General features: G+C 39.8%; 1 pseudogene; it reads left to right on the top strand.

The window, feature by feature from the left end:
• The first annotated feature begins 17144 nt into the window (after positions 1-17144).
• On the top strand, positions 17145-25191 carry LOC125754395 (olfactory receptor 2W1-like; annotated as a pseudogene).
• The last annotated feature ends 510 nt before the right edge of the window (positions 25192-25701 follow it).

Here is a 25701-nt window from a genome sequence, read left to right as displayed (position 1 = left end):
TTCTGTCTCCCTTTCTGATGATTCCCACACATTTCTTCTCCCTTCCCTTATATTCCCTTTCACTATTATTTATATTCCCCAAATGAATGAGAACATACACTGTTTGTCCTTCTCCGATTGACTTACTTCACTCAGCATAATACCCTCCAGTTCCATCCATGTTGAAGCAAATGGGTATTTGTCGTTTCTAATGGCTGAGTAATATTCCATTGTATACATAAACCACATCTTCTTTATCCATTCATCTTTCGATGGATACCGAGGCTCCTTCCACAGTTTGGCTATTGTGGACATTGCTGCTAGAAACATTGGAGTGCAGGTGTCCTGGCGTTTCATTGCTTCTGTATCTTTGGGGTAAATCCCAACATTGCAATTGCTGGGTCATAGGGTAGGTCTATTTTGAACTCTTTGAGGAACCTCCACACAGTTTTCCAGAGTGGCTGCACCAGTTCACATTCCCTCCAACAGTGTAAGAGGGTTCCCTTTTCTCCGCATCCTCTCCAACATTTGTTGTTTCCTATCTTGTTAATTTTCCCCATTCTCACTGGTGTGAGGTGGTATCTCATTGTGGTTTTGATTTGTATTTCCCTGATGGCAAGTGATGTGGAGCATTTTCTCATGTTTGCTGGCCATGTCTGTGTCTTCCTCTGTGAGATTTCTGTTCATGTCTTTTGCCCATTTCATGATTTGATTGTTTGTTCTTTGCTGTTGAGTTTAAAACGTTCTTTTTTAAATTATTTATTTATTTATTTATGATAGTCACAGAGAGAGAGGGGGGCGGGGGCAGAGACACAGGCAGAGGGAGAAGCAGGTTCCATGCACCGGAAACCCGATGTGGGATTCGACCCGGGTCTCCAGATCGCGCCCTGGGCCAAAGGCAGGCGCTAAACTGCTGCGCCACCCAGGGATCCCCGTTCTTTTTTTAATAATAAATTTATTTTTTATTGGTGTTCAATTTGCCAACATACAGAATAACACCCAGTGCTCAATACATTCTTTATAGATCTTGGAAACTAGCCCTTTATCTGATACGTCATTTGCAAATATCTTCTCCCATTCTGTAGGTTGTCTTTTAGTTTTGTTGACTGTATCCTTTGCTCTGCAAAAGCTTCTTATCTTGATGAAGTCCCAATAGTTCATTTTTGCTTTTGTTTCTTTTGCCTTTGTAGATGTATCTTGCAAGAAGTTACTGCGGCCGAGTTCAAAAAGGGTGTTGCCTGTGTTCTCCTCTAGGATTTTGATGGACTCTTGTCTCACATTTAGATCTTTCATCCATTTTGAATTTATCTTTGTGTATGGTGAGAGAGAGTGGTCTAGTTTCATTCTTCTGCATGTGGATGTCCAATTTTCCCAACACCATTTATTGAAGAGACTGTCTTTCTTCCAATGGATAGTCTTTCCTCCTTTATTGAATATTAGTTGACCATAAAGTTCAGAGTCCACTTCTGGGTTGTGTATTCTGTTCCATTGATCTATGTGTCTGTTTTTGTGCCAGTACCACACTGTCTTGATGACCACAGCTTTGTAGTACAACCTGAAATCTGGCATTGTGATGCCCCCAGGTAGGGTTTTATTTTTAAAAATTCCGCTGGATATTCAGGGTCTATTCTGATTCCATACAAATCTTAAAATAATTTGTTCTATCTCTCTGAAGAAAGTCCACGGTATTTTGATAGGGATTGCATTAAACGTGTATATTGCCCTGGGTAACATTGACATTTTCACAATATTAATTCTGCCAATCCATGAGCATGGAATATTTTTCCATCTCTTTGTGTCTTCCTCAATTTCTTTCAGAAGTGTTCTATAGTTTTGAGGGTATAGATCCTTTACCTCTTTGGTTAGGTTTATTCCTAGGTATCTTACGCTTTTGGGTGCAATTGTAAATGGGATTGACTCCTTAATTTCTCTTTCTTCAGCCTCATTGTTAGTGATAAAAATGCCACTGATTTCTGGGCATTGATCTTGTATCCTGCCACACTGCCGAACTGCTGAATGAGTTCTAGCAATCTTGGGGTGGAGGGAGGCTTTTGGGTTTTCTGTGTAGTATCATTTATCGGCAAAGAGGGAGAGTTTGACTTCTTCTTTGCCAATTTGAATGCCTTTAATGTCTTTTTCTTGTCTGTTTGCTGAGGCTAGTACTTCTAGTATTATGTTGAATAGCAGTGGTGAGAGTGAACATCCCTGTCTTGTTCTTGATTTTAGGGGAAAGGCTCCCAGTGCTTCCCCATTGAGAATGATATTTGCTGTGGGCTTTTCGTAGATGGCTTTTAAGATGTTTAGGAATGTTCCCTCTATCCCTACACTCTGAAGAGTTTTGATCAGGAATGGATGCTGTATTTTGTGAAATGCTTTCTCTGAATCTAATGAGAGGTTCTTATGGTTCTTGGTTTTCTTTTTTTTTAATTTATTTTTTATTGGTGTTCAATTTACTAACATACAGAATAACACCCAGTGCCCGTCACCCATTCACTCCCACCACCCGCCCTTCTCCCCTTCTACCACCCCTAGTTCATTTCCCAGAGTTAGCAGTCTTTACGTTCTGTCTCCCTTTCTGATATTTCCCACACATTTCTTCTCCCTTCCCTTATATTCCCTTTCACTATTATTTATATTCCCCAAATGAATGAGAACATATAATGTTTGTCCTTCTCCGACTGACTTACTTCACTCAGCATAATACCCTCCAGTTCCATCCACGTTGAAGCAAATGGTGGGTATTTGTCATTCCTAATAGCTGAGTAATATTCCATTGTATACATAAACCACATCTTCTTTATCCATTCATCTTCCGTTGGACACCGAGGCTCCTTCCACAGTTTGGCTATCGTGGCCATTGCTGCTATAAACATCGGGTTGCAGGTGTCCCGGCGTTTCATTGCATTTGTATCTTTGGGGTAAACCCCCAACAGTGCAATTGCTGGGTCGTAGGGCAGGTCTATTTTTAACTGTTTGAGGAACCTCCACACAGTTTTCCAGAGTGGCTGCACCAGTTCACATTCCCACCAACAGTGTAACAGGGTTCCCTTTTCTCCGCATCCTCTCCAACATTTGTTGTTTCCTGCCTTGTTAATTTTCCCCATTCTCACTGGTGTGAGGTGGTATCTCATTGTGGTTTGATTTGTATTTCCCTGATGTCAAGTGATGCAGAGCATTTCCTCATGTGCGTGTTGGCCATGTCTATGTCTTCCTCTGTGAGATTTCTTTTTTTTTCTTTTTTTTTTTTGATTTATTTTTTATTGGTGTTCAATTTGCTAACATACAGAATAACCCCCAGTGCCCGTCACCCATTCACTCCCACCCCCGCCCTCCTCCCCTTCTACCACCCCTAGTTCGTTTCCCAGAGTTAGCAGTCTTTACCTTCTGTCTCCCTTTCTGATATTTCCCACACATTTCTTCTCCCTTCCCTTATATTCCCTTTCACTATTATTTATATTCCCCAAATGAATGAGAACATATAATGTTTGTCCTTCTCCGACTGACTTACTTCACTCAGCATAATACCCTCCAGTTCCATCCACGTTGAAGCAAATGGTGGGTATCTGTCATTTCTAATAGCTGAGTAATATTCCATTGTATACATAAACCACATCTTCTTTATCCATTCATCTTTCGTTGGACACCGAGGCTCCTTCCACAGTTTGGCTATCATGGCCATTGCTGCTATAAACATCGGGATGCAGGTGTCCCGGCTTTTCATTGCATTTGTATCTTTGGGGTAAATCCCCAACAGTGCAATTGCTGGGTCGTAGGGCAGGTATATTTTTAACTGTTTGAGGAACCTCCACACAGTTTTCCAGAGTGGCTGCACCAGTTCACATTCTCACCAACAGTGTAAGAGGGTTCCCTTTTCTCCACATCCCTTCCAACATTTGTTGTTTCCTGCCTTGTTAATTTGCCCCATTCTCACCGGGGTGAGGTGGTATCTCATTGTGGTTTTGATTTGTATTTCCCTGATGGCAAGTGATGCAGAGCATTTTCTCATATGTATGTTGGCCATGTCTATGTCTTCCTCTGTGAGATTTCTGTTCATGTCTTTTGCCCATTTCATGATTGGATTGTTTGTTTCTTTGGTGTTGAGTTTAAGAAGTTCTTTATAGATCTTGGAAACTAGCCCTTTATCTGATATGTCATTTGCAAATATCTTCTCCCATTCTGTAGGTTGTCTTTGAGTTTTGTTGACTGTATCCTTTGCTGTGCAAAAGCTTCTTATCCTGATGAAGTCCCAATAGTTCATTTTTGCTTTTGTTTCTTTTGCCTTCGTGGATGTATCTTGCAAGAAGTTACTATGGCCAAGTTCAAAAAGGGTGTTGCCTGTATTCTTCTCTAGGATTTTGATGGAATCTTGTCTCACATTAAGATCTTTCATCCATTTTGAGTTTATCATTGTGTATGGTGAAAGAGAGTGGTCTAGTTTCATTCTTCTGCATGTGGATGTCCAATTTTCCCAGCACCATTTATTGAAGAGACTATCTTTCTTCCAATGGATAGTCTTTCCTCATTTATCGAATATTAGTTGACCATAAAGTTGAGGGTCCACTTCTGGGTTCTCTATTCTGTTCCATTGATCTATGTGTCTGTTTTTGTGCCAGTACCACACTGTCTTGATGACCACAGCTTTGTAGTACAACCTGAAATCTGGCATTGTGATGCCCCCAGATATGGTTTTCTTTTTTAAAATTCCCCTGGCTATTCGGGGTCTTTTCTGATTCCACACAAATCTTAAAATAATTTGTTCTAACTCTCTGAAGAAAGTCCATGGTATTTTGATAGGGATTGCATTAAACGTGTATATTGCCCTGGGTAACATTGACATTTTCACAATATTAATTCTGCCAATCCATGAGCATGGAATATTTTTCCATCTCTTGGTGTCTTCCTCAATTTCTTTCAGAAGTGTTCTATAGTTTTGAGGGTATAGATCCTTTACATCTTTGGTTAGGTTTATTCCTAGGTATCTTATGCTTTTGGGTGCAATTGTAAATGGGATTGACTCCTTAATTTCTCTTTCTTCAGTCTCATTGTTAGTGTATAGAAATGCCACTGACTTCTGGGCATTGATTTTGTATCCTGCCACGCTACCGAATTGCTGTATGAGCTCTAGCAATCTTCGGGTGGAGGCTTTTGGGTTTTCTATGTAGAGTATCATGTCATCGGCGAAGAGGGAGAGTTTGACTTCTTCTTTGCCAATTTGAATGCCTTTAATGTCTTTTTGTTGTCTGATTGCTGAGGCTAGGACTTCCAGTACTATGTTGAACAGCAGTGGTGAGAGTGGACATCCCTGTCTTGTTCCTGATCTTAGGGGAAAGGCTCCCAGTGCTTCCCCATTGAGAATGAGATTTGCTGTGGGCTTTTCATAGATGGCTTTTAAGATGTCGAGGAATGTTCCCTCTATCCCTACACTCTGAAGAGTTTTGATCAGGAATGGATGCTGTATTTTGTCAAATGCTTTCTCTGCATCTAATGAGAGGATCATATGGTTCCTGGTTTTTCTCTTGCTGATATGATGCATCACATTGATTGTTTTACGAGTGTTGAACCAGCCTTGTGTCCCAGGGATAAATCCTACTTGGTCATGGTGAATAATTTTCTTAATGTACTGTTGGATCCTATTGGCCAGTATCTTGTTGAGAATTTTTGCATCCATGTTCATCAGGGATATTGGTCTGTAATTCTCCTTTTTGATGGGGTCTTTGTCTGGTTTTGGAATTAAGGTGATGCTGGCCTCATAGAACGAATTTGGAAGTACTCCATCTCTTTCTATCTTTCCAAACAGCTTTAGTAGGATAGGTATGGTTTCTTCTTTAAACGTTTGATAGAATTCCCCTGGGAAGCCATCTGGCCCTGGACTCTTGTGTCTTGGGATGTTTTTGATGACTGCTTCAGTTTCCTCCCTGGTTATTGGCCTGTTCAGGTTTTCTATTTCTTCCTGTTCCAGTTTTGGTAGTTTGTGGCTTTCCAGGAATGCGTCCATTTCTTCTAGATTGCCTAATTTATTGGCGTATAGCTGTTCATAATATGTTTTTAAAATCGTTTGTATTTCCTTGGTGTTGGTAGTGATCTCTCCTTTCTCATTCATGATTTTATTAATTTGAGTCTTCTCTCTCTTCTTTTTTATAAGGCTGGCTAATGGTTTATCTATCTTATTAATTCTTTCAAAGAACAAACTCCTGGTTCTGTTGAACTGTTCCACAGTTCTTCTGGTCTCGATTTCGTTGAGTTCTGCTCGAATCTTTATTAACTCCCTTCTTCTCTTGGGTGTAGGATCTATTTGCTGTTTTTTCTCTAGCTCCTTTATGTGTAAGGTTAGCTTTTGTATTTGAGTTCTTTCCAGTTTTTGAATGGATGCTTGTATTGCGATGTATTTCCCCCTTAGGACTGCTTTTGCTGCATCCCAAAGATTTTAGATGGTTGTATCTTCATTCTCATTAGTTTCCATGAATTGTTTTAATTCTTCCTTAATTTCCTCGTTGACCCTTTCATCTTTTAGCAGGATGGTCCTTAACCTCCACGTGTTTGAGGTCCTCCCAAACTTCTTGTTGTGATTTAGTTCTAATTTCAAGGCATTATGGTCTGAGAATATGCAGGGGACGATCCCAATCTTTTGGTATCGGTTCAAACCCGATTTGTGACCCAATATGTGGTCTATTCTGGAGAAAGTTCCATGTGCACTTGAGAAGAATGTGTATTCAGTTGAGTTTGGATGTAAAGTTCTGTAGATAACTGTGAAATCCATCTGGTCCAGTGTATCATTTAAAGCTCTCGTTTCTTTGGAGATGTGCTTAGAAGACCTATCGAGTATAGAAAGAGCTAGATTGAAGTCACCAAGTATAAGTGTATTATTATCTAAGTATTTCTTCACTTTGGTTAATAATTGATTTATATATTTGCCAGCTCCCACATTCGGGGCATATATATTGAGGATTGTTAAGTCCTCTTGTTGGATAGATCCTTTAAGTATGAGATAGTGTCCCTCTTCATCTCTCACTAAGTCTTTGGGGTAAATTTTAGTTTATCTGATATAAGGATGGCTACCCCTGCTTTCTTTTGAGGACCATTCGAATGGTAAATGGTTCTCCAACCTTTTATTTTCAGGCTGTAGGTGTCCTTCTGTCTAAAATGAGTCTCTTGTAGACAGAAAATAGATGGGTCCTGCTTTTTTATCCAGTCTGAAACCCTGCACCTTTTGATGGGGTCATTAAGCCCATTCACATTCAGAGTTACTATTGAGAGATATGAATTTAGTGTCATCATGATAACTATTCAGTCCTTGTTTTTGTGGAATGTTCCACTGAACTTCTTCTTAAAGGGGAATTTTAAGAGTCCCCCTTAAAATTTCTTGCAGAGCTGGATTGGAGGTCACATATTATTTTAGTTGCTGCCTGTCTTGGAAGCTCTTTATTTCTCCTTCCATTTTGAATGAAAGCCTTGCTGGATAAAGTATTCTTGGTTGCATGTTCTTCTCATTTAGGACCCTGAATATATCCTGCCAGCCCTTTCTGGCCTGCCAGGTCTCTGTGGAGAGGTCTGCTGTTACCCTAATCCTCCTCCCCATAAAGGTCAGGGATTTCTTGTCTCTTGCTGCTTTAAGGATCTTCTCTTTATCTTTGGAATTTGCAAGCTTCACTATTAAATGTCGAGGTGTTGAATGGTTTTTATTGATTTTAGGGGGGGATGTCTCTATTTCCTGGATCTGAATGCCTGTTTCCCTTCCCAGATTAGGAAAGTTTTCAGCTAGAATTTGTTCAAATACATATTCTGGCCCTCTGTCCCTTTCGGCGCCCTCAGGAACACCAATTAAACGTACGTTTTTCTTCCTCAGGATGTCGTTTATTTCCCTTAATCTATATTCATGGTCTTTTAATTGTTTGTCTCTTTTTTCCTCAGTTTCCCTCTTTGGCATCAACTTGTCTTCTATGTCACTCACTGGTTCTTCCACCTCGTTAACCCTCGTCGTTAGGACTTCTAGTTTGGATTGCATCTCATTCAATTGATTTTTAATTTCTGCCTGATTAGCTCTAAATTCTGCAGTCATGAAGTCTCTTGAGTCCTTTATGCTTTTTTCTAGAGCCACCAGTAGCTGTATAATAGTGCTTCTGAATTGGCTTTCTGACATTGAATTGTAATCCAGATTTTGTAACTCTGTGGGAGAGAGGACTGTTTCTGATTCTTTCTTTTGAGGTGAGGTTTTCCTTCTAGTCAGTTTGCTCAGTGCAGAGTGGCCAAAAGCAAGTTATATTGGGAAAAGGAGAAAAAGAGAGGAGAGAAAGAAGGAAAGAAAAGAGAAAGAGAAAAAAGGAAGAAAAAAACCAAAAAAAAGAAGAAAAAGAGAAAGAAAAAGAAAGGAGAAAAAAGGGGGGGTGGGGGAAGGAAACAAATCAAAAGCAAAACAAAAAAAAAAAAAAAAGAAAAGAAAAAAAAGAAAAAAAAAGAACCACCGGGGAGTATCTTCTGATTTTGTGTACTTTTAGTCCCTTGACTTCCCCTGGAAGTTGTCAGTCAGTCTAGCTGGTCTTCTGGGGGAGGGGCCTGTTGTGCTGATTTTCAGGTGTTAGCAGTTGGGGGAGCTGCCGTGCCCCTGCCTGGTGCAGGGCTCAGTGCGGGTTGTTTACCCTGTGAGGCCCCAGGAGCAACAGCCCTAGTGGCGGGGCAGCTCTGGAAACCTGGATTCAGCCCCCGCAGGAACCCCGGAGGTCTCCGTCTGCAGGGCCTGGAGGCTCCGGGGCGGGGCCGCTGATCTACTCAGCTGGGGCAGGAGCATCCTTGCTGTCCTGGGCCCTCCCGGCCTCTGCCTGTCCCGGGGGGAGGCTGGATCCTGGGCTGTGTCCCGGCGCCCAGTGCTCCGGAGCCTGCGCTTTTGGATTCGCGCTCCTGCCCCGCAGCCCCCTCCGTGGAGCCGCTCCTGAGCCCCTCTGAGCTGCTCCGGGTCCCCCCGCCCGCGCTGCAGCCCTTAGGGAGCTCGGCGCACTCTCCCGGGGCGCAGGTGCCTGTTAGTGTCCCCGGAAGCCCGAGGGCATCCCTGCCCTCCTGGGTCCTGCTCCACCTCCCTGCGGGCGCCTTTCCGTCCGGGAACCTTGGTGAAGCTCCTGCTTCTCCGGGACGGGGCTCTCCTGTCCTCTGGGCACTCACCCCGGCCTCAGCCCAGCTCCTTGCAGGGCCCCTCCCCCTTGGATGCCTTTGTTCTTTATTTCAACCCCCCACCCGTCTTCCTACCTTGATAGAAGCTCGAACTCTTCTCACTTTAGCATTCCAGCTGTTCTCTCTTTAAATCTCAGGCCGAATTCATAGATTTTCAGGATAATTTGAAGGTTACCTAGGTAATTTGGTGTGGACAGGTGATTTGGGGACCCTACTCTTCCTCCATCTTGCCCCTCCTACTCCACCCCGATGTTTCTAGCAGCAATGTCCACCATAGCCAAACTGTGGAAGGAGCCTCAGTGTCCATCGAAAGATGAATGGATAAAGAAGATGTGGTTCATGTATACAATGGAATATTACTCAGCCATTAGAAATGACAAACACCCACCATTTGCTTCAACATGGATGGAACTGGAGGGTATTATGCTGAGTGAAATAAGTCAATCGGAGAAGGACAAACATTATATGGTCTCATTCATTTGGCGAATATAAAAATAGTGAAAGGGTATATAAGGGAAGGGAGAAGAAGTGTGTGGGAAGTATCAGAAAGGGAGACAGAACATAAGACTCCTAACTCTGGGAAATGAACTAGGGGTGGTGGAAGGGGAGGAGGGCGGGGGGTCGGGGTGAATGGGTGACGGGCACTGAGGGGAGCACTTGACAGGATGAGCACTGGGTGTTATTCTGTAAGTTGGCAAATTGAACACCAATAAAAAATGAATTTATTATAAAAAATAATAACTTTAAAATATCAATTTTGGGTGAAAAAATTAAACATAAATTGCATTATGATTATGGGAAGAACAAAATATTCTTATTCATTTATTTATGCTAACAGCTTATATATAAATAAACAAATAGCATGCAACTGGAAATATATGCAAAGGCACATGTGTGCACACATACACCCAAAAATGAGTATTCACACTGTGAGCTAAGCTAAAGGTCTTAATCCTGACTGAGAAGTGAAATAGGATCCTCCAGTGATGGCATGCTACCAACAATATGTGAGACTAGAACTAAGTTTGCATGACCAAAGTGAAATTACAGAGTTAAAGAAAACTACAGAGGGAACAAGAGGAAAGAAGAAGGGTGTTTAGAGCAGGAGAGAGGACAGGAACCAATGGCGATGCTCAGGAACTCCAGGGTATGAAGCCTGAACAATAGCATAGAAGAACAGTTTTCACAAAATTTCATGTGGTTTAGATCTTAAAAGCCATCTATGAAAAGGCCACAAAATATCATTCTCAATGGGGAAGCACTGGGAGCCTTTCCCCTAAGATCAGGAACAAGACAGGGATGTCTACTCTCAATACTGGTATTCAACATAGTACTAGAAGTCCTAGCCTCAGCAAACAGACAAGAAAAAGACATTAAAGGCATTCAAATTGGCAAAGAAGAAGTCAAACTCTCCCTCTTCGCTGATGACATGATACTCTACATAAAAAACCCAAAAGACTCCACACTGAGATTGCTAGAACTCATTCATCAGTTCGGCAGTGTGGCAGGATACAAAATCAATGCCCAGAAATCAGTGGCATGTATATACACTAACAATGAGACTGAAGAAAGAGAAATTAAGGAGTCAATCCCATTTACAACTGCAACCCAAAAGCATAAGATACCTAGGAATAAACCTGACTAAAGAGGTGAAGGATCTATACCCTAAAACCTATAGAACACTTCTGAAAGAAATTGAGGAAGACACAAAGAGATGGAAAAATATTCCATGCTCACGGATTGAGAGAATTAATATTGTGAAAATGTCAATGTTACCCAGGGAAATTTACACGTTTAATGCAATCCCTATCAAAATACCATGGACTTTCTTCAGAGAGTCGGAACAAATTATTTTAAGATTTGTGTGGAATCAGAAAAGACCCCGAATAGCCAGGGGAATTTTAAAAAAGAAAACCCTAGCTGGGGGCATCACAATGCCAGATTTCAGGTTGTACTACAAAGCTGTGGTCATCAAGACGGTGTGGTACTGGCACAAAAACAGACACATAGATCAATGGAACAGAATAGAGAACCCAGAAGCGGACCCTCAACTTTATGGTCAACTAATATTTGACAAAGGAGGAAAGACTATCCACTGGAAGAAAGACAGCCTCTTCAGTAAATGGTGCTGGGAAAATTGGACATCCACATGCAGAAGAATGAAAATAGACCATTCTCTTACATCATACACAAAGATAAACTCAAAATGGATTAAAGATCTTAATGTGAGACAAGATTCCATCAAAATCCTACAGGAGAACACAGGCAACACACTTTTTGAACTTGGCCACAGTAACTTCTTGCAAGATACATCCACGAAAGCAAAAGAAACAAAAGCAAAAATGAACTATTGGGACTTCATCAAGATAAGAAGCTTTTGCACAGCAAAGGATACAGTCAACAAAACTAAAAGACAACCTACAGAATGGGAGAAAATATTTGCAAATGACGTATCAGATAAAGGGCTAGTTTCCAAGATCTATAAAGAACTTCTTAAACTCAAATTGGATTGAAACAAACAATCCAATCATGAAATGGGCAAAAGACATGAAGAGAAATCTCACAAAGGAAGACATAGACATGACCAACATGCACATGAGAAAATGCTCTGCATCACTTGCCATCAGGGAAATACAAATCAAAACCACAATGCGATACCACCTCACACCAGTGAGAATGGGGAAAATTAACAAGGCAGGAAACCACAAATGTTGGAAAGGATGTGGAGAAAAGGAACCTTCTTAAACTGTTGGTGGGAATGTGAACTGGTGCAGCCACTCTGGAAAAACTGTGTGGAGTTTCCTCAAAGAGTTAAAAATAGAGCTACCCTACAACCCAGCAACTGTACTACTGTGTATTTACCCCAAAGATAGAGATGTAGTGAAAAGCCGGGACAGCTGCACCCCACTGTTCATAGCAGCAATGTCCACAATAGCCAAACTGTGGAAGGAGCCTCGGTGTCCATCAAAAGATGAATGGATAAAGAAGATGTGGTTTATGTATACAATGGAATATTACTCAGCCATTAGAAAGGATGAATACCCACCATTTGCTACGACATGGATTGAAGTGGAGGGTATTATGCTGAGTGAAGTAAGTCAATCAGAGAAGGACGTATATGATTTCACTCATACAGGGAATATAAAAATAGTGAAAGGGATTATAGGGGAAGGAAAGAATATGAGTGGGAAAAATCAGTGAGGGTGACAGAACATGAAAGACCTAGTAACTCTGGAAATGAACAAGGGGTGGTGGAAGGGGAGGTGTGCTGGTGGCTGGGGTGACTGGGTGATGGGCACTTAGGGGGGCACTTGATCGGGATGAGCACTGGGTGTTAAACTATATGTTGGCAAATCGAACTCGAATTAAAAATATGCAAAAATAAACAAATAAAGTCAGAACACCTAGTAAGAATCTGTGACAGGTTCCATCCACTTATGTGAAGTCAAACGGTCACGAATGAGGATTCCTGTCCAGAATCAGTTTCCTTGAGCTCCTTGGGAACAGAAAAGTCTCTGGTGCATTGCTGGGAAGATGAAAAGTAGCTACATTTCTGAATGCAAATACTTGACTTTTCCACACGTTGTGGGCTCCTCACTACTCAAGAAGCAGTATATCAGAGGAAATCTCTCTGGATTACAGTAATGTTAATCTTTAATATCTCTTGGAAAAAAGTGTGCCTGGGTTGGTGAAAATTCTTGTAGGAAGCAAAAGAAAAAAAAACTTAGACTTTATAGACTGATTCTTCTGGCTTTCTTCTAGAATACTTGGCATAAAGATATATTGTAAATCTCTGCAGAGAAAAGTATTTTTATCTTTAATGTGAAAGATTAAATATACTTTTCATTATGAGAGGAGAACATGAACCTGTTTCTTGATTTGTTATTCCAGACATTTTGATCCAGCAGAAATATGAGAGGGTAAATGTAGATTAAATTGGAAACGAAGAACTAAAATACAATATTTTATTCATGAGACTGGAGCTGGGAAGGAATCAGATATTTTTGGTCTGTCTCTAAATCTCATAATGTGCATGAAAAATTATTTGTAGACTTCCCATGTCAGGCTTTTAATAGCCATAAGAAGGATTATTTTTCCTTCCTGAATTAATCTTTGAAGGCTGTAATGATGATGGAATAGTTAAGTAATTAACAACATGACACTGACTTAATTTTAAAGGAATTTTCATTTTTGTTTTCATATAATTTTAACTGAAATTTGACTTAATGAGAAGGTACTATTATACACATCAATTTGTCTGTCAATAAATAAATATTAAGTATGTATTCAGCCCCCCCTGCCCAAATATTACATACCTCTACTGGTGTGTGACAGTGTGTAATTCGATAGTCGAGTGTTTACTTTTCTTTTATGCATATTGGTCAACGGCAGAATCTAGGCTCAAATTGTAAATCTTTAAAAGCTAGCTCTGAGGAAATCAACAAATGACTCTCAAAACAACTATTTTAACCAGTATATGTAGTTGGTCTTCTACACAGTCTACTTTTGAATCACAGCCAGTTTGAAGTAATTTCTCATAATGTCCAAGAAACATAATTGAAATGGCATAACATCAAAAAGCATAACATTTTGTACTATATCTACACAGAGAAAGAGAGAACTAGAGAGAGATTCACCAGTTCGATATTTAACTGTCCATTTTTCAATCATGTATTTTCTCTTAGTTATTTTTAATAGGAGCTTTCTGGATGTTACTTTGGCTTCAGGTGGTAAAAGTTGTCATTTTATACTTAGTGAGAGGAAACTATAGAGGACTACTGACAATCTGTTCAATCGTTAAAAATTTGGGCAGTTCTGATGTTCTTATGCATGTCTGTAGGAACTCTATGTGTATCACCCTACTGAATAAGGCTAAAATATATTCCTTAGAATAGAAACCAATGTCTTAAATTACTTTTCATCAAACTAATAAATCTTGTTACTATATAGATTTAATCACAGATATTTTCCATTGGTCTGAACCTTTTATCATCCCATCCGTGAAACTTCAAAAACACTAGCGCAGCTCTTTAATGTATAAAAGATTATTTTAAAATTCCTAAAACCCTAAGTGATTTTTCACCATTATTCATACTATGACTTTTTTCTTTTATTCAAAATTACGTATAAATAGAGAGGATAAGGTAGAGGATAGATGAGATGATAGGCAAGTACACAGCTAGATGGATACATAGATACACAGATACATGGAAAGATAGGTATTGGGGGAAATGCTTTAGGTGTCATGGATCGAGTGCAGGAGCAATGGATACCAGACCCACTTTCTTAAAGTTTACAGACTGCCATAAGGGGCTGTTAAAAAAAAAAACTTTTACGAAAGAGTACATGATTATAATTGGTTTTTTTCATTGTTCAAGTTTTTATTTAAATTTCAGTTAGTTAACATATAGTGCAATATTAGTTTCAACTTAAATATTCAAAACTTCCATACACCACTTGGTTCTCACAAGTTCACTCTAAATCCCCTTTACTCATTTCTCACATCCCACCCACCTCCTCTGTAGTAACTAACAATTTGCTCTTTATAGTTAAGAGTCAGTTTCCTGGTTTTCCTCTCACCCCACCTCTTCACCCCTGTTGAATTCATTTGTTTTGTTTTTAAATTCCATATATGAGTGAAATCATATAGTATTCTCTTTCTTCTGGCTGACTTATTTTGCTTAGCATAATACTCTCTAGCTCCATCCATGTTGTTGCAAATGGCAAAACTTAATCCTTTTTATGGCTGAGTAATATTCCATTACATATAATGTGCATTATATATTTATAATATTCCATTATATATATTCCATTATATGCACACACACAAAAACACACACAACAAAACATTTTCCATATCCATTCATCAACTGATGGACATTTGCTCTTTTAATGATAAGGCTATTGTTGATAATCCTGCTATAAATATCAGGTGATATGTATCTTCAAGTTAGTGTTTCTGTATCCTTTGGGTAAATACTGCCTAGCGTAATTGCTGAATCATATGGTAGTTCCATTTTAACTTTTTCAGGAGCCTCCACACTGTTTTCCAGAGTGGCTGTGCTAGTTGCATTTTCCCTAACAGTGTCAGAGGCTTTTCCATTCTCCAAATCCTTGCCAACTTCTGTTTCCTGTATGTTAATTTTAGAAATACTGACCACTGTGAGGTATCTAATTGTAATTTTGGTTTTCTCTAATGATAAGTGATGATGAGAATCTTTTCCTGTGTCTGTAGCCATCGGATGTCGTCTAGGGCAAAATGTCTATGCATGGTTTCTCCACTTTTTTACTGGATTATTTGTGTTTTAGGTATTGAGTTTTATAAGTTCTCTATGTATTTTGGATATTACCCTTATCAGATATGTCGTTTGCAAATATCTCTCGTGTCATAGGTTGCCTTTTAATTCTAATTATCATTTCTGCACCATGCAAAAGCTTTTTATTTTGATGGAATCATAATAATAATTTTACTTTTATTCCCTGCCACAGGAGATATATCTACTAAGATGCTATGGCTGATGTCAAAGAGGTAAACTGTGTTCTCCTCCAAGATTTTAGTGGTTTCCTAACTCACATTTAGGCTTTGATCCATATTGAATTTACTTTGTGTCTGGTGTAAGAAAGTTATCCAGTTTCATTCTTGCATGATGCTGTCCAGTTTCCCAAACCAATTGTTGTAAGAATCTCTGTTCCATTGTATATTCTCTTCTGTTTTGTTGAGATTAATTGACACTATAGTTGTGAGTTGTTCTCGGGGTTTTCTATTTGCATTACTAAGTATTTATGTGAAGGATACAAAAATACTAATTTGAAGGAATACATGCACCTCAATGTTTATAGCAGCATTATCAATGATAGCTAAATTATGGAACAGCCCAAATGTCCATTGACTGATGAATGGATAAAGATGTGGTGTATATATTTAAATGACATGGATGGAGCTAGAGAGTATTATCCTAAGCAAAGTAAGTCAGGGATAGAAACAAATGCCATATGATTTCACTCATATATGGATTTTAAGAATAACAAATGAACATTAGGAAAACTACCAGAGGCAAACCAAGAAACAGACTCTTAACTAGAGAGAACAACTGATGGTTACCGGAAGGGTGGTGACAGGAGAATGAATTGATGAGTGATGGGGATTAAGTAGCTCACTTGTGATGAGCACTGGGTGTTTTATGGAATAATAAATCACTAATTTACACATGCTAATATTAAACTGTATATTAGCTAACTATATTTTTTAAACAATGAAAAAATTTTGAAGAATGAATGAAGTCAGCATAAGGATTGAAGACAGTTGCCCAAATCTAGCAAGAGAGTGGTTTGGATTTTGGGTAGAGATTGTGGACTTTTGAAAAGTAGAGAGGATAGTTAAAACATAATTGGCATTCAAATTTACCAGTTTGTGATAAGTTAGGTATTGGAATGAGAGAGATAGATAAAGGTGATAAGGATAAATGTCAGTATCTTCTACATAAGAAACTGGGATGTCAACAGTGCTAATCACAAAGATATGAAAAAGAGGAACATCCTTTTACTCATTCTGACATTAGCAAAATAATTACATTCTTTTAGGTGAATTAATGACCAAGTAAAAGAGTCTTTTCACTATATCAAGCCTGGAAGATTTGTAGAGAATCAAAGGGTCGCATCATTTTAGAACCAGGTCTATTCCAAACTTCCAAACTATGTGTAGAAATTTCAGACCTTGAGTTTAAGAGTAAACTCACCAAACTCACTTAGATAAATATATATGAAACTCATCACTATAAAAGATACAACAAATACCAAATATTTCCACTGTAATTCTTGCCCATTATTTTTAAATGATATATAATATATCCTTTTTTTTAAAATTTGTATTTAAATTATATAGTCTGTATTGACAGATTCTCTCTTCTTTCCTCTCTTCTTGTCTTTCTGCTCCTCTCCCCATTGTCTTCTCCCCGATTCCTTCACCTCCTGCTCTTCTCATTCTAGGATTTGAGCATTGGTGGACTATGGACCAAAACAATTATACTTCTCTACACTGTTTGTTTAATTCTGACTTATCCCAAACTGGAGATGTGCTATCAGAGTTGTCACTGTTCTTACTTCATTACATGGGTGGTAACACAGCCATCATCATTGCATCTCTCCTGATTCCTGTCTCCATACACCAATGTATTTTTTTCCTCAGGAATTTATCTTTCCTGGATCTATGCACAACCAGCATCATCCCTCAGATGCTGGTTAACTTGTGGGGACCTGACAAGACCATTAGCTATATAGGCTGTGTCATTCAACTCTATATTTATATGTGGCTGGGTTCCACCAATGCCTCCTGAGCTGTGTTATGTCCTTATGATCGCTTCACAGCTATCTGTAAGCCTTTGCATTATTTGATAATCATGAACCCACATTTCTGTCTCAAGATAATAATCACAGTCTGGAGCATTAGTTTGGCCATTCGGTAGCATTGTGTAAACACCAAATCTGAATTTGTCTGGAAACAACTTTCTAACATTTCCTAGAGTTGCAGCTATAGTCAAAATAGCTTGTTATAGACACTACAACAGTTGAAATGTCTGTTTTGCTTTAGGCATTGTCTTTGTCCTTACACCCCTCAGCCTTATTCTTCTATCCTAGGTGGCTACATTGCCAAAGCTGTGCTGAGAATAAAGTCAAAAGCAGGCCGAAAAATCATGAATACTTGTGGATCTCATCTCACTGTTGTGTCCATCTTCTTATGGAACTATAATCTACATGTACCTACAACCAGGTAACAGTGCCTCTTTAGACCAGGGCAAGTTCTCACCCTCTTACAACGATCATCACTCCAAGTCTGAATCCTCTCATTTATACCCTACGGAATAAGGACATGAAGAATGCATTGAGGAAGCTGGTAAGAGTTGACATGAATCTACAAAATTGAGAGAGGAACCAGATATCACAGAAAAATATTACCCTGGATAAGTAATGAAATATGTTTTCTAATTGTCTTTTTTTCATTCGAGTGTAATTAACACACGTGTTACATTAGTTTCATGTGCACAATAGAATGATTCAACAACTGTATACATTTATCAATGTTCAACACGATAAGTGTACTTTTTTGATAAGTGTACTCTTTAATCCCCTTTATCTCATCCATCAACCCACCCACCTTCCCTCTGGCAACCACTAGTTTGTTCTCTAGGGATTTTTTTTTGGATTGTTCATTTGTTTTGTTTCCTAAATTCCACAAAGTGGTGTGAAATCATGGTATTTTTCTTCCTGACTGACTTAGTTCACTCAGCATTATAACCTAGATCTATCCATGTTGTGTTCAATGGCAATATTTTGTTCTTCTTTTGGCTGAGTAATATTTCATTATATATATATATTATATACATAGATGTATATATAATATATATTATAAATATAAATCATAATATATATTATATATATACATCATGGTTTTTTAATCTATTCATCTATCAGTGGTCACTTGGGTTGTTTCCATATCTTGACTATTATAAGTAAGGGCTGCAAAAACATACAGTGACTTACTTCACTCAGCATAATACCTCCAGTTCCATCCACGTTGAAGCAAATGGTGGGTATCTGTCATTTCTAATAGCTGAGTAATATTCCATTGTACATAAACCACATCTTCTTTATCCATTCATCTTTCGTTGACACGAGGCTCCTTTCCACAGTTTGGCTATCATGGCCATTGCTGCTATAAACATCGGGATGCAGGTGTCCCGCTTTCATTGCATTTGTATCTTTGGGTAAATCCCCAACAGTGCAATTGCTGGGTCGTAGGGCAGGTATATTTTTAACTGTTTGAGGAACCTCCACACAGTTTTCCAGAGTGGCTGCACCGGTTCACATTCCACCAACAGTGTAAGAGGGTTCCCTTTTCTCCACATCCCTTCCAACATTTGTTGTTTCCCCTTGTTAATTTGCCCCATTCTCACCGGGGTGAGGTGGTATCTCATTGTGGTTTTGATTTGTATTTCTGATGGCAAGTGATGCAGAGCATTTTCTCATATGTATGTTGGCCATGTCTATGTCTTCCTCTGTGAGATTTCTGTTCATGTCTTTTGCCCATTTCATGATTGGATTGTTTTTCTTTGGTGTTGAGTTTAAGAAGTTCTTTATAGATCTTGGAAACTAGCCCTTTATCTGATATGTCATTTGCAAATATCTTCTCCCATTCTGTAGGTTGTCTTTGAGTTTTGTTGACTGTATCCTTTGCTGTGCAAAAGTTTTATCTTGATGAAGTCCAATAGTTCATTTTTGCTTTTGTTTCTTTTGCCTTCGTGGATGTATCTTGCAAGAAGTTACTATGGCCGAGTTCAAAAAGGGTGTTGCCTGTCTTCTAGGATTTTGATGGAATCTTGTCTCACATTAAGATCTTTCATCCATTTTGAGTTTATCATTGTGTATGGTGAAAGAGAGTGGTCTAGTTTCATTCTTCTGCATGTGGATGTCCAATTTTCCCAGCACCATTTATTGAAGAGACTGTCTTTCTTCCAATGGATAGTCTTTCCTCCTTTATCGAATATTAGTTGGCCATAAAGTAGAGGGTCCACTTCTGGGTTTCTATTCTGTTCCATTGATCTATGTGTCTGTTTTTGTGCCAGTACCACACTGTCTTGATGACACAGCTTTGTAGTACAACCTGAAATCTGGCATTGTGATGCCCCCAGATATGGTTTTCTTTTAAAATTCCCTGGCTATTCGGGGTCTTTTCTGATTCCACACAAATCTTAAAATAATTTGTCTAACTCTCTGAAGAAAGTCCATGGTATTTTGATAGGGATTGCATTAACAAGGCTCTACTAACATTGACATTTTCACAATATTAATTCTGCCAATCCAAGAGCATGGAATATTTTTCCATCTCTTGGTGTCTTCCTCAATTTCTTTCAGAAGTGTCTATAGTTTTGAGGGTATAGATCCTTTACATCTTTGGTTAGGTTTATTCCTAGGTATCTTATGCTTTTGGGTGCAATTGTAAATGGGACTACCTTTAATTCTCTTTCTTCAGTCTCATTGTTATGTATAGAAATGCCACTGACTTCTGGGCATTGATTTTGTATCCTGCCACGCTACCGAATTGCTGTAGAGCTCTAGCAATCTTGGGTGGAGGCTTTGGGTTTTCTATGTAGAGTATCATGTCATCCAAGAGGGAGAGTTTGACTTCTTCTTTGCCAATTGAATGCTTTTAATCTTTGTGTCTGATTCTTGAGGCTAGGACTTCCAGTACTATGTTGAACAGCAGTGGTGAGAGTGGACATCCCTGTCTTGTTCCTGATCTTAGGGGAAAGGCTCCCAGTGCTTCCCCATTGAGAATGAGATTTGCTGTGGGGTTTTCATAGATGGCTTTTAAGATGTCGAGGAATGTTCCCTCTATCCCTACACTCTGAAGAGTTTTGATCAGAATGGATGCATATTTGTCAAATGCTTTCTCTGCATCTAATGAGAGGATCATATGGTTCCTGGTTTTTCTCTTGCTGATATGATGCATCACATTGATTGTTTTATATGAGAACCAGCCTTGTCCCAGGGATAAATCCTACTTGGTCAGTGTGAATAATTTTTTTGAATACTGTTGGATCCTATTGGCCAGTATCTTGTTGAGAATTTTTGCATCCATGTTCATCAGGATATTGGTCTGTAATTCTCCTTTTGATGGGGTCTTTGTCTGGTTTTGGAATTAAGGTGATGCTGGTCATAGAACGAATTTGGAAGTACTCCATCTCTTTCTATCTTTCCAAACAGCTTTAGTAGGATAGGTATGGTTTCTTCTTTAAACGCTTGATAGAATTCCCCTGGGAAGCCATCTGGCCCTGGACTCTTGTGTCTTGGGATGTTTTGATGACTGCTTCAATTTCCTCCCTGGTTATTGGCCTGTTCAGGTTTTCTATTTCTTCCTGTTCCAGTTTTGGTAGTTTGTGGCTTTCCAGGAATGCGTCCATTTCTTCTAGATTGCCTAATTTATTGGCGATAGCTGTTCATAATATTTAAAATCGTTGTATTTCCTTGGTGTGGTAGTGATCTCTCCTTTCTCATTCATGATTTTATTAATTTGAGTCTTCTCTCTCTTCTTTTTATAAGGCTGGCTAATGGTTTATCTATCTTATTAATTCTTTCAAAGAACAAACTCCTGGTTCTGTTGAACTGTTCCACAGTTCTTCTGGTCTCGATTTAGTTGAGTTCTGCTCGAATCTTTATTAACTCCTTCTTTCTCTTGGGTGTAGGATCTATTTGCTGTTTTTTCTCTAGCTCCTTTATGTGAAGGTTGCTTTTGTATTTGAGTTCTTTCCAGTTTTTGAATGGATGCTTGTATTGCGATGTATTTCCCTTAGGACTGCTTTTGCTGCATCCCAAAGATTTTAGATGGTTGTATCTTCATTCTCATTAGTTTCCATGAATTGTTTTAATTCTTTTCCTTAATTTCCTCGTTGACCCTTTCATCTTTTAGCAGGATGGTCCTTAACCTCCACGTGTTTTGAGGTCCTTCCAAACTTCTTGTTGTGATTTAGTTCTAATTTCAAGGCATTATGGTCTGAGAATAGCAGGGGACGATCCCAATCTTTGGTATCGGTTCAAACCCGATTTGTGACCCAATATGTGGTCTATTCTGGAGAAAGTTCCATGTGCACTTGAGAAGAATGTATTCAGTTGAGTTTGGATGTAAAGTTCTGTAGATATCTGTGAAATCCATCTGGTCCAGTGTATCATTTAAAGCTCTGCTTTCTTTGGAGATGTGCTTAGAAGACCTATTGAGTATAGAAAGAGCTAGATTGAAGTCACAAGTATAAGTGTATTATTATCTAAGTATTTCTTCACTTTGGTTAATAATTGATTTATATATTTGCAGCTCCACATTCGGGGCATATATATTGAGGATTGTTAAGTCCTCTTGTTGGATAGATCCTTTAAGTATGATATAGTGTCCCTCTTCATCTCTCACTAAGTCTTTGGGGTAATTTTGTATATCTGATATAAGGATGGCTACCCCTGCTTTCTTTTGAGGACCATTCGAATGGTAAATGGTTCTCCAACCTTTCAGGCTGTAGGTGTCCTTCTGTCTAAAATGAGTCTCTCTGTAGAAGAAAATAGATCCTGCTTTTTTATCCAGTCTGAAACCCTGCACCTTTTGATGGGCTATTAAGCCCATTCACATTCAGAGTTACTATTGAGAGATATGAATTTAGTGTCATCATGATAACTATTCAGTCCTTGTTTTTGTGGAATGTTCCACTGAACTTCTTCTTAAAGGGGAATTTTAAGAGTCCCCTTAAAATTTCTTGCAGAGCTGGATTGGAGGTCACATATTATTTTAGTTGCTGCCTGTCTTGGAAGCTCTTTATTTCTCCTTCCATTTTGAATGAGAGCCTTGTGATAAAGTATTCTTGGTTGCATGTTCTTCCATTTATGACCCTGAATATATTCCTGCCAGCCCTTTCTGGCCTGCCAGGTCTCTGTGGAGAGGTCTGTTGTTACCCTAATCCTCCTCCCATAAAGGTCAGGGATTTCTTGTCTCTTGCTGCTTTAAGGATCTTCTCTTTATCTTTGAATTGCAAGCTTCACTATTAAATGTCGAGGTGTTGAACGGTTTTTATTGATTTTAGGGGGATGTCTCTATTTCCTGGATCTGAATGCCTGTTCCCTTCCAGATTAGGAAAGTTTTCAGCTAGAATTTGTTCAAATACATATTCTGGCCCTCTGTCCCTTTCGCCTCGGGAACACCAATTAAACGCACGTTTTTCTTCCTCAGGCTGTTGTTTATTTCCAATCTATCTCATATATCTTTTAATTGTTTGTCTCTTTTTCCTCAGTCCTCTTTGGCTCAACTTGTCTTCTATGTCACTCACTGGTTCTTCCACCTCGTTAACCCTCGCGTTAGGACTTCTGTTGATTGCATCTCATTCAATTGATTTTAATTTCTGCCTGATTAGCTCTAAATTCTGCAGTCATGAAGTCTCTTGAGTCCTTTATGCTTTTCTAGAGCCACCAGTAGCTGATAATAGTGCTTCTGAATTGGCTTCTGACTGAATTGTAATCCAGATTTTGTAACTCTGTGGGAGAGGACTGTTTCTGATTCTTTCTTTTGAGGTGAGGTTTTCCTTCTAGTCAGTTTGCTCATGCAGAGTGGCAAGCAAGTTATATTGGGAAAAGGAGAAAAAGAGAGGAGAGAAAGAAGGAAAGAAAAGAGAAAGAGAAAAAAGGAAGAAAAACCAAAAAGAAGAAAAGAGAAAGAAAAAGAAAGAGAAAAAGGGGGTGGGGAAGAAACAAATCAAGACAAAACAAAAAAAAAAAAGAAAGAAAAGAAAAAAAGAACCACCGGGAGTATCTTCTGATTTTGTGTACTTTAGTTCCTTGGCTTCCCCTGGAAGTGTCAGTCAGCTCAGCTGGTGTTCTGGGGAGGGGCCTGTTGTGCTGATTTTCAGGTGTTAGCAGTTGGGAGCTGCCAGCCCTGCCTGGTGCAGGGCTCAGTGCGGGTGTTTACCCTGTGAGGCCCAGGAGCAACAGCCCTTTGGCGGGCAGCTCTAACACTGGATTCAGCCCCCGGAGGAACCCCGGAGGTCTCCCCTGCAGGGCCTGGAGGCCGGGCGGGCCTGATCTACTCAGCTGGGGCAGGAGCATCCTTGCTGTCCCCCCCCGGCCTCCTCTGTCCCGGGAGGCGGATCCGGCTGTGTCCGGCGCCCAGTGCTCGAGCCTGCGCTTTGATCGGCTCCTGCCCCGCAGCCCTCCGTGGAGCCGCTCCTGAGCCCTCCTGATGCTCCTGGTCCCCGCCCGCGCTGCAGCCCTTAGGGAGCTCCCACTCTCCCGGGCGCAGGTGCCTGTTAGTGTCCCCCGAAGCCCGAGGGCATCCCTGCCCTCCTGGGTCCTGCTCCACTCCCTGGCGGGCGCCTTCCGTCCGGGAACCTTGGTGAAGCTCCTGCTTCTCCGGGACGGGGCTCTCCTGTCTCCTGGGCACTCACCCGGCCTCAGCCCAGCCTCCTGCAGGGCCCCTCCCCTTGGATGCCTTTGCTTCTCTTCAACCCCCACCCGCTCTTCCTACCTTGATAGAAGCTCGAACTCTTCTCACTTTAGCATTCCAGCTGTTCTCTTTAAATCTCAGGCCGAATTCATAGATTTTCAGGATAATTGAAGGTTACCCAGTAATTTTGGTGACAGGTGATTTGGGGACCCTACTCTTCCTCCATCTTGCCCCTCCTACTCCACCCCGATGTTTCTAGCAGCAATGTCCACCATAGCCAATGTGGAAGGAGCCTCAGTGTCCATCGAAAGATGAATGGATAAAGAAGATGTGGTTCATGTATACAATGGAATATTACTCAGCCATTAGAAATGACAAACACCCACCATTTGCTTCAACATGGATGGAACTGGAGGGTATTATGTGAGTGAAATAAGTCAATCGAGAAGGACAACATATTATGGTCTCATTCATTTGGCGAATATAAAAATAGTGAAAGGGTATATAAGGGAAGGGAGAAGAAGTGTGGGAAGTATCAGAAAGGAGACAGAACATAAAGACTCCTAACTCTGGGAAATGAACTAGGGTGGTGGAAGGGAGGAGGGCGTGGGGCGTGTGAATGGGTGACGGGCACTGAGGGGAGCACTTGACAGGATGAGCACTGGGTGTTATTCTGTAAGTTGGCAATTGAACACCAATAAAAAATGAATTTATTATAAAAATAATAACTTTAAAATATCAATTTTGGGTGAAAAATTAAACATAAATTGCATTATGATTATGGGAAGAACAAAATATTCTTATTCATTTATTTATGCTAACAGCTTATATATAAATAAACAAATAGCATGCAACTGGAAATATATGCAAAGGCACATGTGTGCACACATACACCCAAAAATGAGTATTCACACTGTGAGCTAAGCTAAAGGTCTTAATCCTGACTGAGAAGTGAAATAGGATCCTCCAGTGATGGCATGCTACCAACAATATGTGAGACTAGAACTAAGTTTCATGACCAAAGTGAAATTACAGAGTTAAAGAAAACTACAGAGGGAACAAGAGGAAAGAAGAAGGGTGTTTAGAGCAGGAAGAGGAGGAAACAATGGCGATGCTCAGGAACCCAGGGTATGAAGCCGAACAATAGCATAGAAGAACAGTTTTCACAAAATTTCATGTGGTTTAGATCTTAAAAGCCATCTAAGGCCACAAATATCATTCTCAATGGGAAGCACTGGGAGCCTTTCCCAAGATCGGAACAAGACAGGGATGTCTACTCATACTGGTATTCCAAGTACTAGAAGTCCTAGCCTCAGCAAACAGACAAGAAAAAGACATTAAAGGCATTTAAATTGGCAAAGAAGAAGTCAAACTCTCCCTCTTCGCTGATGACATGATACTCTACATAAAAAACCCAAAGACCACACTGAGATTGCTAGAACTCATTCATCAGTTCGGCAGTGTGGCAGGATACAAAATCAATGCCCAGAAATCAGTGGCATGTATATACACTAACAATGAGACTGAAGAAAGAGAAATTAAGGAGTCAATCCCATTTACAACTGCACCCAAAAGCATAAGATACCTAGGAATAA

This window comes from Canis lupus, chromosome 35, assembly GCF_003254725.2.
Source record: "Canis lupus dingo isolate Sandy chromosome 35, ASM325472v2, whole genome shotgun sequence".
In the NCBI taxonomy this organism is placed as follows: domain Eukaryota; kingdom Metazoa; phylum Chordata; class Mammalia; order Carnivora; family Canidae; genus Canis; species Canis lupus.
This window is presented reverse-complemented; position numbering and strand designations above follow the sequence as displayed.